This window comes from Zootoca vivipara, chromosome 2, assembly GCF_965207765.1.
Source record: "Zootoca vivipara chromosome 2, rZooViv2.hap1.1, whole genome shotgun sequence".
Classification (NCBI taxonomy): domain Eukaryota; kingdom Metazoa; phylum Chordata; class Lepidosauria; order Squamata; family Lacertidae; genus Zootoca; species Zootoca vivipara.
Window position 1 is genome coordinate 75,262,926 of NC_142584.1, and position 15,990 is coordinate 75,278,915.

The 15,990-nt window shown below is 41.7% G+C and overlaps 1 protein-coding gene across 1 annotated transcript in view; it reads left to right on the plus strand.

The window, feature by feature from the left end:
* SYN2 (synapsin II) overlaps positions 1 to 15,990 on the plus strand; it is a 150,936-nt gene that overhangs the window by 1,875 nt on the left and 133,071 nt on the right. The window lies entirely within an intron of this gene.

The window sequence follows — 15,990 nt, forward strand, 5'->3', positions numbered from 1 at the left end:
TTGAATGGAGACAAGCTGTTTAATCAGCTTTTATCAGATTTATTCCAAATAGATGAGGGTAAGTTCAACAGATCTGGAGTGTTTGGATTTTCGTCCTATTTATCATAGTTGTTTCCACCAAATATGAATACCGCAGTGACTGCTAGATCACTGGCATGTATCCTGTGTGAAAGCAATTTCATTGTTTTGACAAGATATTAAACCTCAGTTTACAAAAGGGATGTGAAAAGGTGAGGTCTTATAACAGCAAAAAAATAACCAACTTGGATGTAAAGTATCAAGAAGTTTTCAGTTATCTGATTTTGGTGCTTGACTGTTTTCCTTGAGGCTCTGGAAAATATTTACATAGTGAACTTGGGGAATGATCTGTGAGTACCTGATGGCTGCACCATTACTGAAGCTGACAGGTGTGGATCTGATCAGTTATCTAAATGAGAGATGATTGGGAGCTCAGTGGAATATAAGGATTTGTAATAAGTATTTTTTTTAAAGGAAAGAATGTTTCTACAGTGTTGGCTATGAGGTAAAATGTGCTGCAGATTATAACACAGGCATCCCCAAACTTCGGCCCTCCAGATGTTTTGGACTACAATTCCCATCATCCCTGACCACTGGTCCTGTTAGCTAGGGAGCATGGGAGTTGTAGGCCAAAACATCTCGAGGGCCGCAGTTTGGGGATGCGTGTTATAACACAAAGGGTTGCTTTGTACAACATTTTAAATATCATGCCTTTACTGTGTACCTGACAGCCATGTTTATGTGTCCACTCTAGACCACAAAAGCATATGTTTCAATAAATGTCTTAGTCTTTACAGTACCATGATAATCCAGTGCTATGCATATGCATGTCCACTTGGAAATAATGTCCACTGTGCATGGTGGTCTTTGTTTCCTAGTAAGCGTGAATAGGATTATACACAATTACCTGGTAGTAAGGCTGCAATTCTAATCCTACTTACCTGGGAGTATGCTCCATTGAATTCAATAGGACTTACTTCTGAGTAGATGGTTAGGATTATGCCTTTGTGCTCTTTAAATTCAGTGGGGTATACATCGGATTAAACATGCATAGGATCACAGCGCTGTTTTGCTGCAATACACTAACATTCCTGCTACTTTGGATGCTTGTGGTGTGCATGAAAATTAAGAGGTTTTAAACCAGTGATAAGCACTGAACATACAACTGTTCCCATCTTTCGTTATCTATCTACCTGCACTGTGTAATATGGTTATTGTGGAAATTAAAGCAAAAACAGTTAATGGTTTAGTACAGTACAGTATTTGATTTAGATTATCTTGTCTTGGTTTCCCCTGTCTGGTATTATGTGCAAATGATAGAACTAATACAGCTCACAGCAAGAAATCTTACTTTTTAATTCAAAATGATAGTGTGAATTTAAAGGAAAATGTGCTACCACAAGATGTGGTGATAGCAACCGGTTTATAAGCATGAATAAATTAAAAACCAGGACTATTTATGGCTATTAGCCATGATAGTTAAATGGAGCTTTCATGCCAGTAGCATTTGGAGTACTAAATGCTAGGGACAAATAAAAGGAGATCCTTCGTGCCTTCCTTAAGATGTTCCAAAGATGTTTGAATGGCTGCCTGTTGAAAATGAAATGCTAGGCTTAGAGGGGCCTTGGTCAGATAGACTAACTCGTAAACCAAATCCCGGGTATTCAGTGACAGCAACTGTCAGACATTTCCCAAGGTGGCATATTCCTTTGGTTTCTGTGCAGCAAAAAAAGTATGTGCATTTCCCCACCAGACTAGTGATGCTTATGTACCTTTGAGTATTGCCTCCTGCTATTCATGTTTTTCCATTTTCAAAATCTCTTAAAATTCATCTCTCTATTACAATAGATTCCAAGGTACACTGGATTTTCATTTTACGGCAATCATAGTATTATAGTTCGCCAACATTTGGTTAAAGGAACACTCTGTTCCAGATCTAGATGATAATTGTGGTTTAGGAAATGTCAGCTGTGGTGTCCCTCTGTTAAATATGTCTGTTTTATGTTTCTGAGTTATTCTATTTTAAGCTCTTTATTTGGAAGGCTTTTTTAAAGGCAGAGGTTCTGTTTGCAGAAAAACTGATGAAGATTTGCTAGATTTGTAACAGAGAAATGAAATTGCATATTGCATGGAATGCATATGTCTCATTAGGAAATATATTTTCATAGTACTGTAAACGTAAATGAGGATCAGTTTGTTTGACCATATGGATCAAATAAGAAGAAACTATATTTTAATTTACTACAATCTTTTCTCTTTGGGTTAGAATAAGACAGCAGCTACAAGTGGTTTGTTTAACAACATTAGCTCCTGGTGAAGCCTCTTTGTGTGCATATCTAGATAAAGCAGTAGGAACATTTATGTTACAAGGTCAGAACTACCATATTTTATCTTGCATTCAAAATTTGTTTCTTAGACTTGGGTATCCTGGTCTGTGAATCTACTACAGTATTCTTATCCCATTGATGCGATAAGAGGTCTGCTACTTCTAAAGCACTTACATCTAGATTTACCGGGTAAAAACCCTTAGATGATTTCTGTTCTTATAAGTGTTGCATAAAAGAGAGAATCCACACCAGGTATGGCTTATCTGCCAGTACAAGTAGTGTGGGGTACATCTACAGGGGTGGTATCACTCAAGCACTAGGTTTGACTACTTGCTCTGGAGCAAGTCTGTCAGCATAATATTCCATAGGTAAAGAGGCAGGTGTGTGTGTGGGTATCAAGAGCTTTTCTACTCCACCTGAGGCTGGTTCCCTTCAGAAAATACTTCTACCCCTAGATCTGCTGTTCCTAAGAACTACAGAGGATTTACTGTTCATTTGCTTTGAGAGTATTTGTGATATCAGCAGCCCATATCCCAATTCTACCTCAGCTTATTACATAATTCTAGTCAGTGTACCACAACTGACAGAGGTTTGTGCTTCTTCACACCTTGTGTTTCTGCTTCCTCCCATGAAGAGTCTGGAAAGAACAGTTTGGTAATGCAGTTTGGTTTTTCTCCATTTCCATCCTACTTTATTCTAGTCAGTATTTTGGAACAAGTTTCCTTTTCCTTTTTTTAAAAGAAGTAAGTGCCTAACTATACACATACTTTATGTTGACAAATAGCTGGGAGTAGTACTTGCTATGTTATAAAAGTATGAATTTTGCTGCTCATACTTTATCAATCTGATTATAGGTGCAGGAAGAAACAGGATAATTATGGTATGTGGTCACCAGAATTATTTAAACTGTGCAAATGGAAATTTGCTTCATTCTTGCTACCATGTGAAAATTGGTTGTGGGTATTCTAAAGTAATGATGTCAATGGTCACCAAAAGGATGCAGTAACGGGATGAGAGCTTAAGGAAGTAAAAATTGGACTGTTTTTTATCTTGAATGGTCACTGTTGTATATAAATGTGTGTTTCTAATAAACTAATTTAGAATAGATTTCAGCATACTGGCACGGCACCATGATTATTATTAATCAAAATTGTCTTTCCAATCAATGCATCATGCCCATATTGATACCGGTATTTCTACAAACATTAATGTCTTGCTTAATTATATATACATAGATAGAATCATACAATCATAACTGTAGAGTTGGAAGGTACTACGAGGGTCATCTGGTCCAACCCCCTGCATTGCAGGAATCTTTTGACCAGTGCAGGCCCACAATCCTGAGATTAAGAGTCTCATGCTCTACTGACTGAGCTATAGCTAATGTACTAGATGGATTGTACATTGAGATTCAACCACACAGCTTTCTTTTTAAGATTCATATTCAGAAGCGAAAGCAAAGGGGGAAAAAAGAAAATGTTTAGCATCAACTTTGGAATTGGGTTTAACTAATTTTCTCAAGTTTTATAGGCCTAAATTTGGGCAGTACAGTTGAGAGGTTTGTTGTCTTGAAGCTAAACTCCTACCCCTGCAAATCTTTATTCTAGGATGAGCCAGAGCAAAGCTCTTCCTAGCACCTAGAACTAGGTATAGCCAGTCTGGGCAAACCCCTACCCCTGGGGTTTCCTCGTTTGTGTTCCAGAAGCTGCAGCACACTGGCCCATCTGCAGGGTAGGCCTTACTATTAGTAGGCAAAACTTGCAGATAGTTGCCTGGGTGACTTTTCCTTTTCAGTACTTCTAGTCTATGTGTTTCTCCATAATAGCAGTAGTGGGCAACTGAAGGCCCAATGTTATAATGGTAAATGAGGTGATGAAAATGTTGAGTAATAAGGAATTGCAATAGCAGCAGATGAATCCAATTAGGCTACATAGTAAGCTAGAACACTTAAGTCTTGACTGGACCCACAAATGCAGGGGTCAGCAAACTTTTTCAGCAGGGGGCCGGTGTCCACTGTCGCTCAGACATTGGGGGCGGGGCGGGGCGGCGGACTATATTTTGAAAAAAAAAGAACAAATTCCTATGCCCCACAAATAATCCAGAGATGCATTTTAAATAAAAGGACACATTCTACTCATGTAAAAACATGCTGATTCCCGGACTGTCCGCTGGCCGGATTTAGAAGGCGATTGGGCCGCATCTGGCCCTCGGGCCTTAGTTTGGGAGCCCTGCACTAATGGGTTGCAGCCAAATCCAAGGAAGATTGCAACAGGAGCACTACTGCCATGCAGGTATGTTCAAAAAGACTTAAGAAATGGGTGCCCAAATGCTTGTTTTGGTTAAAAGTGGGTTCTGGGTCTGAAAAGGTTAGAGGACAAACCAGGTAACTAATGTGACCGTTGGGTTGAAAGGTTCAGGCTTCAGCTTCTAGTGTAGTTTGCTTGTTTAGTCAAAATGTTACTTATTTAATTTATATACTACTGTCAAGCCAGTTGTTGTTTTTTAAAGATCAATATAGCCATTTTCTTATTTAGCAACAAAAAAGGTTACAGAAAACTTTCTGTTGTTATTATTAACATTCTAATGGCATTATTAGCACTCTCATTTTGCTGCATAAAACATGATTTTATTTATATTATATTGTATTAAAATACATTCAGGCTTCCAACCACTGTGCAACATTATTTGGAAAACAACATTAACATTACGGTTGTAGGAGCTTAATAAAAAAAGAAATTATGCTGCATTTTTTTAAAGACAAGACATTCTATAACAAAGGTTGCATTTCCTTCCAAGGTTTAAATATCAAATAAAGCACATGTAAAACAATTATTTTCTGAAGTATTGTGAGCAGAGCAAATAAACAGAAAAATAAATAACAAAAATAAATTTGGTTACAGGTAGGTAACCAAATTACAGGTGTTGGTCTGGGTCGAAGTAAAATAAAAAAATTCCTTCAGTAGCACCTTAAAGACCAACTAAGTTTTTATTTTGGTATGAGCTTTCACACGAAAGCTCATACCAAAATAAAAACTTAGTTGGTCTTTAAGGTGCTACTGAAGGAATTTTTTAAAAAATAAATTTGAATGAGAATCCTGTATATAGAGCTTGATTATATTATATCTTATAAGCAGTTTTGCTTTTTGGGTGCAAGATAGTAATTCTGGTGTATAGTGAAAACTTCCTAATTTTTTGTTGGTGCTTTAGTAGATTGAGGTTGTAGAACATGAATATTATTTCTGGAAGCGGCAAGATGGATTAGGTGCAAATGGATAATTGCTTTATAATTTAAACATACCTTTTCAGATTATTAAATCACTTCTTTAACATTTAATCCCTTGGAGGCATGAATCCATCAAACTTTTGATGGATGTGCATATATGTAATTTCACAGAGCATTATGATTGACAGGATTTTATGCTAGAAGTAAGCTGCTACTTTACATAATGGTTGTGTAGAAAACATTGCAGAATTGATGCAGTGTAGATAGCCGCTGTCATTGGCTTGAAATAATCTGAATTCTTCACATTTGGTCCTTTCAAATTTCTGCAGAGAGATTTGGTTTAATTGCTGGCTGCAGTTTTGAAGCGTTGTAAAATCAAGCACTCTAGAAGACATGTGTTGTATAGTAACGTCATTGTCATTCTGGCCTTCTGGCACACGCAGCTTCCTGTGAGCTTGCACAGATATTGCAAGCCCAGTGTGATAGAGCTCCTTATAGTGTGCACAGCAGAAATGCATGGAAGCCATGTCCCTGGCTGTCTATTGGGCTCCTACTGAATTGTACCTACGTTCTCTAGCAGGAAGTAAGGTAAAGGTAAAGGTACCCCTGACCATTAGGTCCAGTCGCGGATGACCCTGGGGTTCAGCTGTCTGATATTTCTATACCTCCACTTATGCTATGCTTCTCGTTGGTATCCCTCTGTCTCAGGAGACAATGGAAGTAAAGTTGGGGGTAAAGTTAAGCCATTGGAGAGTTACAGCACCTGCTTGGAACACAGAGTTAGTCTGGAAACAGGCCTAGTGCCTGAAGCCAGCTCCCCGTAGAGTATGTTCTTGGGGATCCTGCCATCTTCCATTTGGTTTGTATATTTGTAGTTAAAGCAAGTACCATAAATTTCCAATGCTTTCTTCTAGAACACCTCACCTCTTGGAAGAAAATAAATACAGTACAGACCTCTACAATGATGGGTTCCCTGCCCCCCTCCACTAGTGTATATGTGATTTAAGTGATTATTGTTAATATCTGCAAGGTGTTTAAAATCTGGGCATTGTGATTTTGACTGACTGCAGTAGCATTACGACGTGTAACATTCCTGTAATACTGCAGGCAATTGCTTCCTAAAGTTAAATAAATTCTGGCAAATATCCTTAGATTAGGGTCTTAAAAGGACTGCAGTTCAGCTTGACTCCTGTGTTTGCAAATGCAGTAGTAATTTAATTTAAATATATATTTAAATGTATTGGGGTCATATAGACCTCAACAAAGCAACAGTTAAGAAACAATGACAAATGCATTTGACATTGATTTTTGTTTAATGTAAATGACAGTGTGTGCGCGCATGCCCCCATGCATGCACATATTAAAGGTTATTTTTGTAACATAAAACTAAGCATGGTGAGGTAGAAGCAGGAGTCTGTAGCCTCTGATGGTGTGATTAAGCCTAGACCTGTGGTGGGGCGTTAACACTGGGATTATCCACATGATTGAAGGCTGCAGGTTGCTGTCACCATGATCAGGCCTACTGTCAACCATGCAGCACACTTAGGCAGATGCCATGGCCCAAGTGTCCCGGAAGGGCATGCCAAAGACAACTGTCTCTTAGTCCTGATAGAATAGTTTAAATCATGGAAAGGGGTAAAGAACTGGCAGAATAATTGAGGCAGCTGGCTGTGGGAAGAAGAAAAGAAGTAGCTCTGACTGGGAAACTGCATATTGCTGATTGTTGTTGCATGGGCGTAGGCAGGGGGGCAGGAAGGGGCAGTTGCCCCCCTAGAAGCAGGGCCTCTGGTGGCCAGCCTGCCTCGCTGTCCGCCGCCGCCCGGTGCTGTCTCCCTTCTCCCTGGCTGGCTGTGGGGTGGGTGGAGGGAAAGCCAGCTTTCCCTCCACCCGCCCCGGTGATCGCGGAGGGGGAGGAGGGGATCGGAACAGCCCAATTTTGAGGGGATCCTGGCGCCCCCTGCTGATCGCGGAGGGGGAGGAGGGGGTTGGAGCAGCCCAATTTCGGGCTGATCCTGGTGCCCCCTGCCGATTGCGGAGGGGGAGGAGGGGGTCGGAGCAGCCCGATTTTGGGCTGATCCTGGCGCCCCCTCGCCCCTGCCGATTGCGGAGGGGGAGGAGGGGGTCGGAGCAGCCCATTTTTGGGCTGATCCTGACGCCCCCTTGCCCCTGCCGATTGCGGAGGGGGAGGAGGGGGTTGGAGCAGCCCGATTTCGGGCTGATCCTGGCGCCCCCTTGGCCCTGAACGACCATGGCTTTCCTTGCCCCACTGTGGCCCCTCACCCTGTGCCTTGGCCCCGCCCCTTGCCCCCCCTAATTTTGATCCTGGCTACGTCCCTGTGTTGTTGTTTAGCCGTTTAGTTGTGTCCGACTCTTCGTGACCCTATGGACCAGAGCATGCCAGGCATAATTTTGCTGATTATGAGAGCAAGTAAAATGTATTTTAGAAACCATACCTTGTTTTACTCGTTGATTGAGGTCCTGTATTGACCATACTCATTTTCCTGTTGTTAAATGCTCTCTATGTAAGTACCTTAATGGATCTGAGGCAGAGCAACTTGCTTTAATCTTTGCTATCTATTTTCAAGGGGCATGTACACTTGCTCTCACTTCATTCGCTATGGAAATTATAAAATGATTTCATTACAATAAACTTTTAATATTTTAATAGGTAAAATATTACAGCCCAATATTAGCGCATAGAGAAACAACATTGTACAGTCAGTTAAATTCCCAACTGCAACAGAACAGCCTGGGCAAATCCAATTTGCAGTGGTTAAAGAGAGCCAGTATGATGTCATTATAAATGAATATTGATTTTGAACAAGATCCATCAAGCTTCATTGAGAATCTCCAGAAATACAGAGTACTTCAGTCAAGCATTTGAGTACTATTGAGTTTTTGCTTCTTTTTAAAAGGCCTTGATAATACCCCCCCCCCGGTTTATCAGAATATGGCTAGTCATAAACAATAGCTATATCCATGTATACCTTTGCACACCTTTATATATCACTCCTTCACTTTTACCACATTCAGCCACCTGAAGGTCTTTGCTTCCTTTGATGACTCGGCCCTTTCTCCTTAATTGTTTCTTTGCCCTCCAGACCAACTAGAAATTTCTGAAGCAAAATGTGTGCGTACTCTTCTAAGTGTTATTTTTGGTGTTAGCTGCCCTGAGCTTGGTCTTGGCTGGGAAGGGCAGGGTATAAATAAAATTTATTAATTTATTATTATTAAGTGGTTTCATTTTAAATTATTACCCCTGCAAGCTATTTTGGGGTTGTGTACTCACCATCATCTTATGGCTCACAACAGTCTAGACTCTCTGACCTTGTCTTGGGAAAAGGGAATTACTTTGTGGACAGTCTTGCATTGAAACTAGTGATATAGAGAGTGAATTTCTTTAATTATTTTATTGTTTCCTGTTTAAATACTTGATTAATAGTATTTTCTCTAAAGCACAAGGTTGATTTCTGACAGTCTAAAAATAATTGTAAAACGTTAGTGCTTCGATTCAAACTGGAAAATGGAGGTGACTAAATAAATCGGTGCATGCTGTTTTCAGATAAAATTTCAAATTAAGTGAATAGTTCATATCCTCCAAGTGTCCTGATTTTCCAGTGGCAGTCCCAGAATTATGAAAGCCATTGCGGCTTCTGATTTGATCCCAGAATGTCCCTATTTCCCACACCAGTGTTGCTGCCACCAAACAGGGGATGGGGATGAGCCAGCACTTTCCCCAAGTGGTGGTGAGGGTGGCTGTTGTGAGGGAGCATCCTGTGGCCTCTTCCCCATTGGGCAGCTCATAGCAGCTGCCGGGGCCCAGCCCTGTGTGATACACCAGCTCCGAGGGGCAGATGGCAGGGCCACGCAGGGCGGGAAGAAGGAGGGAATGGAGCACAAGGTGTATTGACATCTAACCTTGCACCTTTCTAAAATTTATTTATTGGGGTATGTGTTTCTTTTTGTAACTATCAAAGAATAAAACAAAACAAGGAATAAAGGTTTTTCTCAGTACGGTGGATAGTGTGTGTGCTGTGTTCCCATTGATGTATTGGTGGAGCCACTTGCTCTTCTTCTGATAGGAAATGCTTTGGAGGCAGGGACACAAAAAATGGGGGGTTGAGGGTCAATTAGGGGGGGGAGTGAGAAATGGCTCCTATTTTCATATGAGGAATGTTGGAGGGTATGATAGTTCTGATTGTACTATAGAATGCTGTGGGTGTTTCTTTTACCTGTCCAGGTTTGCTGTAGCAGGGGTGACCTCTTCAATTTAGCTTGCCTAGAGTAGCTGTTACCCAACAGGTGATGCACTTGATGACAGGTGTCTTAGATGCGATAGCAAACAGTCATTCAAGTGAAGAGGATTGATGGGCTCATATTTTGTGATTTGTACTCTTTTGGTTCATTTATTGTAATTTTATTGTTTTGATTCATTTATTGTACTTATTGTATATTTCCGCCCTCAATTAGGAAGTGCTCTCTGTATTTGTTAATGCTTTATTGTTGTTGTGAGCTGCTTTGAGCTCACCTTGGTTGTTGGAAAACAGCATAAAAATATTCAAACCAAACCAACTGTCTTGCCTAATAAGGGTTCCTAGTTCTTGGTACTGGCCCCCGCTTTTGTGCAATTTAACAGCAGCCTGTTCTGTAGACACTAATTGGTGATAATGCGTTATCTCCATGCTGTCATGTACACTCACAACATTTTTCATGGCAAATGCATGCCCACTGTATTACATATGCAACCCTCATGTGATGTCTTTGAGAGCAACCCTAACAAACAGCTGGGAAGGCCCAGAGTAGTGGATTCATGTCTGTATCTGTACTCCTACTGACTCCTACCAACCATGGTGGAACTGATACAGTGGTACCTCTACTTACGATTAACTCTACTTACGAAAGTTTCTACTTACGAATGGAGCTCCGTCCGCCATCTTGGATGCAGTTTAGATGGGATTTTTTCTACTTATGAATTTTTAGATAGGGTTATGATTTTTTTCTCCCAATGCATTCCTATGGGATTTGACTTACAATTTTTTTCGACTTACAAATGTGCATTCGGAACGCATTAAATTCGTAAGTAGAGGTACCACTGTATTCTTATTATGCAAGTACTGTTGTGGTGAAATAATGTATTATTTAATTCAGATAAAGTGATACATGTAAGGGCGATGGGGGGGGGAATCACATACGTGGTCATGGGTTCTGAAGCGGCAGTGACTGACCAGGAAGAAGACCTTGGGGTTGTGGACCCAGTGTGTGACAGCTATGAAAAAGGTGAATTTCTTGCTAGGGATCATTAGGAAAGGCAGTGAAAATAATACCGCCACTATCATAATACATGGTGTGACCCCATTTGGAGCACTGTGTACACTTCTCGCCCCCTTACCTCAGAAAGGATATTATGGATATGGACAATGTTCAAAAAGGGCAACCAAAATAATAAAGGGGATGGAACAACTTTCCTAAGAAGAAAGATGGGAATCAGGGCCGTCTTAAGCATATCTGGCGTCGTGGTGCAAAGATCGCTCCGGCGCCCCCCCTCGCCCCGTTTCCCACCATGGCTGGCGGGCGGGCACAGACACGCGGCGCCCCCCTGGCGCCCTGCGCCACCCAGCCTTGCCTTAGAGCCAGCCCTGATGGGAATATTCATGGTTATTTAGTTTAGAGAAAAGACAAGAAAGAGGTGACATGATAGAAGTATATAAAATTATGCATGGTATGGAGAAAGTGGATAGGAATTTCTCTCTCTCTTGCATAACACTAGAGCATATGGTAAGGCAATGAAGCTGAATGTTGGTGGATTCGGGACAGACAGCACTTCTTCATCAGTGCATAATTAAACTATGGAACTAGCTGTTACAGGAGACAGTGATGGCCACCAAGTTGGATGGCTTTAAAATAGGATCGTATAGATTCATGGACTTAAAGGCTATCAGTGATTACTGCCCATGATGGCTGTGCTCTGCACCCATGGTTGGAGGCTGTATGTTTCTGAATGATTGCTGGAAACTGTGGGGAGGAGAGTGCTCTTGCATGCACTTGGGTCCTGCTTGTGGGCTTCCTGTAAGGATCTGGTTGGCCACTGTGGGAACAGGATGCTGAACTAGATGGACCATTGTGCAGATCAAGCAGGTTCTTATGCTAGTGTGAGCTCATGGTTTGTCTCCCTCGAAACAAGCTGTAAACAAGGTTTTCCTTTGTTTGTTTATTGTTACATCTTTATCCTACCTTTCCTCCAAGGAGCTCAAAGTGCCACCCATGGTTCTCTCCCTCTTCATTTTACTCTCACAAAATTTAGGCTATGAGATATGGTGGCTAGCCCAAGGTCACCCAGTAAGCTTCATGGCTGAGCAGGTACAGTCATACCTCGGTTTAAGTACGCTTCGGTTTGAGTACTTTCAGTTTAAGTACTCCGTGGACCTGTCTGGAACGGATTAATCCACTTTCCATTACTTTCCATGGGAAAGTTTGCTTCAGGTTAAGTACGCTTCAGGTTAAGTACAGACTTCTGGAACCAATTGTGTACTTAAACCGAGGTACCACTGTATTTGGTTTCCAATGTGGTAGTCCAACACTCTAACCACTGCCTCTTTAAGCTTACAGCTTGTGATTTGTTTGGGGGAACGCAAACCGTAAGCCAGGATTTGGACATAATGCTAAGCCAAACCATGGCTTAGCTTCCTATAGCTATTAGTTGTTGGACATAATGTGATATTAAGATTTGTTAAGCTTCCCTTCATCATGAAGGTATTGGAAGTTCATTTTTGCCTCTTGTGAAGTTTGAAAGTTGATCCTTGGCAAAACAATTCAAGTTGTGGAGCTTTCCTGTGGAAGTTTTAATGATGTCGCCTCTACCTTTTGACTTTGTCAAAAGAGAGAGATTTGTTATGGATCTTACTTGTCTCTGTCTTCTTCACTCCTGCCGCATTCAAGAAATCAATCATCCACAGAAAGCTGAGTTTTAGAAAACGACTTTATCATTTTTGAGAGCTGCTTGCAGTAAATCTCTTGAGGTACTACCCAGACAGAAAAATAAACAGGGCCTTGTGTCCTCAGGATCTCTAAAACTGTTAATAGTACTGTATATTGAAGTGCTAACCTACAACTTCTAAAAGTTGAATGTTTAATGGCTTCATTTGAATCATTGACAAGGAAAACAATAAATTGAAGGTAGTCTGAGTGGAGTGTGACATTGTGGGAAGTATTACTCATAGTCATGATTTGGCTCCTTCTAGCACCTTTTCTTGACTATTATCTAATACCAGGCGCTTGAAGCATTTGCCTTCAAAACATTTGTAATAACCCTGATAGAGCATTGATAGAGCAGAAAAATGGCTTCATTAGGAAGGAGTTGTGTGATGCTTACATGATACAGTCACTTCACCTGTAGAGGAATGTCTGATTTTTCTTAAGTTAAAGCAGAACGATAGGGAAGAAAGCAATTGGAATGGGAATCCAGCTATCCCTAGTACAAGTCCAACATTCTACCCACGATACCACATTGGCTCTCATTAACCAACATAAAATATTGTTGCTTTTATTAGATACGTTTGGATCCATGTTATTAAATTTCAGCCTAATTTATATAGCAGCCTTGATGTGATTATATAATGTACCTAATCTTTGGACAAAATAAGTGGAATAAAAATTGCAGTGTTGGGAAAGGATACACATACATGGCACAAGTACCCACTTAACATTATTTGTCCCAGTCGGTATTAAAAGCAATACATTTAAAGTTTAACAGTTAAGAAACAGATGGGCATTTTGAGGCCAGCAAGTAGTTTTACAATTGATCTGTCCCATCTTGTGTTGCTCTAACGGTGTGTTGGACATAATGGTCCTGTGCGACCGGTCTTCCCATGTATAATAAAAGCAAACCCAATGCTCTCTATCCACATTTCTGATTTTATAAGGTCATCTATCATCTTTTCTGCAAACATAATACACAGAAATAAGCCTGTCAAATGTAATGGAAGCTGAAGGCTGACACAATCCAATATGTCAGCATGAACTTTCTAAGCTGGTGAAAATTGTAAAAAGAAAGAGGTTGCCATTTCAATTATTGCACTTTGGTTTTTCTAACAGAAGTACATTCAGGGTAGGAAATGCTCATGTCTATAACAAAACTGGGACCCAGGAGGCGCTGTGGTTAAACCACTGAGCCTAGGGCTTGCTGATCAGAAGGTCGGCGGTTTGAATCCCTGTGACGGGGTGAGCTCCCGTTGCTTGGTCCCAGCTCCTGCCAACCTAGCAGTTTGAAAGCACATCAAAATGCAAGTAGATAAATAGGAACCACTACAGTGGGAAGGTAAACGGTGTTTCCATGTGCTGCTCTGGTTTGCCAGAAGCGGCTTTGTCATGCTGGCCACATGACCTGGAAGCTATACGCCGGCTCCCTCGGCCAATAATGCGAGATGAGCGCGCAACCCCAGAGTTGGTCACGACTGGATGGGCCTAATGGTCAGGGGTCCTTTACCTTATAACAAAACTAGCATTGTGGCAATATTTTTGCTTCCCATTCAAAAGCAATCTGACATTGTACAAAAACAGTATTGTTTACTTATTACCTTCAATTATGCAAGAATGCTGGAAACTGCTTCTGTGTGCCGGCTTGCTGCCACTGTCACGAGGAGGCCAGGCACTGCATGGTCGCCCCAATTGTCTCGCCACCCCCACTCACCCTCTTTGGCTTTCTTCTTCTGGGCCAGCAGAACCGTCACATGGGGAGTGCTCATCACCACCTGCCCGTCCCTCGCTTGCTCACATTAGTTTTATTCCTTGGGCAGGATCTGAGAGTTTCTACACCCTCCGATTGCCGCCGCCCTCTCCCTCACTGCCCCACAAGCAGAAAGCAACTTTATTTCTTGTGAGGTGGGGTGGCGGAGCACACGCCTGTGGTGACTAGCTGAAGTGGAAATGACCAGAGCGCAAATAGGCAACTGAGTGCATGAAAAGTGTGCATATGCATGAAACCCGATCTGCTGCACCGTTTCAGGGGGAAGGAGAGATTGCTTGGAGAGGGGATGCTGCCTCACTCCGGGATTTTCTTTTTTCTCCCTGGTTCTGCAAGAGCTATGGAACTGCCCCAGGCTTGGGAACTGGCTATGTGCTTGGTAAGTTACTTGGTGGCACAGAACAAGGAGGAGTGTTCCAATCTGCTCTGTTTATTGCTGGGTAGTTGATTGGAACATGTTTTCCTGTTTCCAGAACAGTTGGCCAAAAGAAGAAGTGCAGAAGGAGGGAGGAAGCAGAAATCCCTTCAAAGCAAATATTTGCCCTCCTTTCCACACAGGCATGTTTGACCCGAGGGGGGCAGGAAGAAGAAGAGGAGGAGGAGGAGGAGTAGTTTAGATTTGATATCCTGCTTTATCACTACCCGAAGGAGTCTCAAAGCGGCTTACATTCTCCTTTCCCTTCCTCCCCCACAACAAACACTCTGTGAGGTGAGTGGGGCTGAGAGACTTCAAAGAAGTGTGTCTAGCCCAAGGTCACCCAGCAGCTGCATGTGGAGGAGCGGAGACGCGAACCCGGTTCACCAGATTATGAGTCTACTGCTCTTAACCACTACACCACACTGGTGTAGAGTGAGAAGAATGTTTTGCTTCCCCGTCACAATGCTACACAGGGCAGACAGTTTCTTCTCTGTTGAGTCTAGTATGGCAGTGGTACCCACTGCTTTGCCTACTTTCCCTAAATGATAGATGTGGCTCCTGGATTTATTTCAGGTACCACTGCCACTGCTGAAGCTTCTGGAAAATTTGAGGGATGCCAGGTGGGCCAAATAATGAAAGGGAGAGGGATGAAGTCTATGGGCTGCTGGTTCACCACTGCAATTGAAAAGCATACAGTATTAAATATTTTATGGTGGGGAAAATTAAGAATTCCCTCTTGTCTACTGAGAGACATTTTAAAAAACCAAATCTTCACTTTTGGCCAGCACAGGTTAATAGCCTTGATTTAGAGCATTATAAATCCTTGATATGTGCAGCAGCAGACAAAGTTTTGGCTTGGCATTTAGGAAGACTATAGGAGATTAATGTTCTTACACTGCACTTTTTAAGGACTTCAGAGGCAGAAGCGTTTTAGACAGCACATACACAGAAAAAGAGGTCCCATTTCTACTATACCTCTAATGTCAAAAAGGCGTCATTAATTTTCTGTGTGAGAAGCTAGAGAGCATGTGTGGGTGTAAGAAAAATGACTGGAAGCATTTACCAGAAGGGAGGGCTAGAGACACTGCTGTAGTATAACCACCCACGCACATTTTATCAGGAATGAGCAGTAGGAGATTTATTCTGCTGGATTCAGCCCAGAAGAGGGCTTCTCAGGGAGCTGAGATGCATTTTAACTGCCATACAATTCTTCATTTTCTGAGCACTAAATCCTATGCATCAGAACTTATGACTTAGAATTCTG